The sequence below is a fragment of the Saccopteryx bilineata genome, chromosome 6, assembly GCF_036850765.1.
Source record: "Saccopteryx bilineata isolate mSacBil1 chromosome 6, mSacBil1_pri_phased_curated, whole genome shotgun sequence".
NCBI classification, from domain to species: domain Eukaryota; kingdom Metazoa; phylum Chordata; class Mammalia; order Chiroptera; family Emballonuridae; genus Saccopteryx; species Saccopteryx bilineata.
Genome location: NC_089495.1, coordinates 103,299,126 through 103,301,638, shown reverse-complemented (window position 1 = coordinate 103,301,638; position 2,513 = coordinate 103,299,126). Strand labels below are relative to the sequence as shown.

General features: G+C 34.8%; 1 non-coding gene across 1 annotated transcript; it reads right to left on the bottom strand.

Moving 5' to 3' along the window:
- Positions 1 to 1,982: 1,982 nt before the first annotated feature.
- On the bottom strand, positions 1,983 to 2,117 carry LOC136309811 (small nucleolar RNA SNORA8). The gene has a single exon (XR_010726451.1). It is a non-coding gene; the product is annotated as a small nucleolar RNA SNORA8 (small nucleolar RNA).
- Between the last annotated feature and the right edge of the window lie 396 nt (positions 2,118 to 2,513).

Here is a 2,513-nt window from a genome sequence, read left to right as displayed (position 1 = left end):
ATGGCTGAGTAATATTCCATTGTTTAAATGTACCATAGTTTATTTATACACTCACCTATTGAAGAATATGTTGGTTGCTTCCATCTTCTGATGATTATAAAAAAAGATGCCATAAACATTCAGAAACAATCCAGTTTTAGTCCTTTCCATCAATTGAAACAATTACCCTGAACTACTTGCAGTCAATTCCTGCTCTTTCCCTAGTCCCTGATAATTTTGTCTTTTTTTTAGAAGTTATTTGTAAATGTAATCATCATAATCTAGTGTGTCTGGCTACTTTCATTTACATGTTTGAGGTTCATCTGTGTTGTTGCATGTATCAATAACCCATTCCTTTTTATTTCTGCATAATATTCCATTGTAAGAATTTACTGCATTTTCGTGTATTCATCAGTTGGTGAATGTTGCTTTTTATTTTTCATTTTTGGTTATTTTGGGTAATGCTACTATGACCATGCTTTTGTGTGGACATATGTTCTCATCTCTCTTGGATAAATATCTAGGAATAGAATTGCTGGACTGTTTGGTAAGTTTATATTTAACATTTTAAGAAACTATCAAACTGTTTCCCAAAGTGGTCTTACTGTTTTATTCCAAACAACAATATACAAAGGTTTTACTTCCTCCACACCTTCACCAACATGTGCAATGATCAGTCTTTTTTAGTTTAGTCACTCTAGTAGGTGTGTAGTGTGTCTTGTGATTTTAATTTGCATTCCCTGATAACTAATGGTATTGAGACTATTTTTATGTGTTTATTAGCTATTTGTATATCTTCTTTGGGGAAATGTTTGTTTAAATCATTTGCTCATTTTCCATGATGGTTGTTTCTCTTCTTATTGAGTTGTAAAATTTATTCTATATAAAAGTTCTTTATCAGATAATGTTTTAAAAATATTTTCTTACAGTCCTTGTTTTTCATTTTCTTAGTGGTATCTTGTGAAGACCAAAAGTTTTTGATTTTGATGAAGTGGGGTGGGTCATGTTTATTATCTCATGCTCAAGCCAGCAACTGTGAGCCTGCACTCAAGCCAGTGACCTCGGGGGTTTCAAACCTGGGTCTTCAGCAATTTATCAAATTATCAAAATTTTAATGGATGTGCTTTTTCTTTTAACTCCTAAATTGTTTTTAATTCCCTCCACAGAAAATAATAGAGAAAGTTTAAGCCAAAAATAAAGGTTGACTTTCCTATAAAAAGTGTAAATGTTTTTTTACAAAAGTACGTGTAACAGCCTGATCAGGCAGTGTATAGAGCATCGGCCTGGGATGCTGAAGACCCAGGTTTGAAACCCCCGAGGTCACTGGCTTGAGTGCAGGCTCACAGTTGCTGGCTTGAGCATGAGATAATAGACATGACCCACCCCATGGTTGCTGGCTTGATCCCAAAGGTCACTGGCTTGAAGCCCAAGGTCGCTGTTTTGAGCCCAAGGTAAGACAAGGGGTTACTGGCTCAGCTGGCGCCCTCTGGTCAAGGCACATATGAGAAACAATCAATGAGCAACTAAAGTGCCACAACTATGAGTTGATACATCTCATCTCTTTCTCTGCCTGTCTGTCCCTGTCTGTCTCTCTCAAAAAAAAAAAAAAAAAAAAAAAAAAAAAAAAAAAAAAGGATGTATAACATAGGTACAATTATTTAAAGTTAATAAATTTTTATTTAAGGAATTTCAAATGTTATGAGCCCCTCCACTGCCTGGTTTTTCCTGAGTTTGAGTCTTAAGCCCTTTCATGCTCGATCCAGTTGTCATGTCAGTCATGCCATAATTCTTTTAGTGAGCTTCTTTGATCTCCACTTAAATATGTGCATATTTCAAAAATTCCCCTATAATCACTGGGACCCAATTTCTCCAAGCAATTTACCTTAGGTCCATGGTTAGGATTAGAATAGATGGGCCTGACAGTTTCTCAGTTTCAGACACAAAAAGAAGCGTTAGTTACTATTGACAATTATGTCTAACTGAACAGTAAGAAACTATAAGAATATTGTATCAATAAAAATACCAGATTAGCATGCACAAAACCAGGAAAATCAATGAAGCTAGATACTGAAATTCTATTGCACTGTGTTTGAAACCCCCAGCAGGAACAAATGGCTGAATGTAGACTATGCAGGGCACTGGGCTTGCTTCTGATGCCATATTCCAAGGAAATATTTACTAACCCAAGATCACAAAGATGTTTCTCCTGTATATTTTTCTAGACATCTTATAGTTTCAGCTCTAATATTCAAGTCTACCATCAAATTAAAGTTATCATTATTATTTAATAGTAGTACTAAATGAATATTCAATTGTTTCAGTTCCATTTGTTGAAAGGTTATCTTTTCCTATTGAGTTACCTTGACACATTTGTTGAAAATAAATTGACCATGTATATGTGAGCTTATTTCTAGACTATTCTGCACCATTGATCTTTATGTCTATCATTATACCACTATCACACTGTCTTGCCCTCTAGTACTTTGTGTTCAATTTTGAGCTGGTAGTTATAGTCCTTCAACTTTGTTCTACCT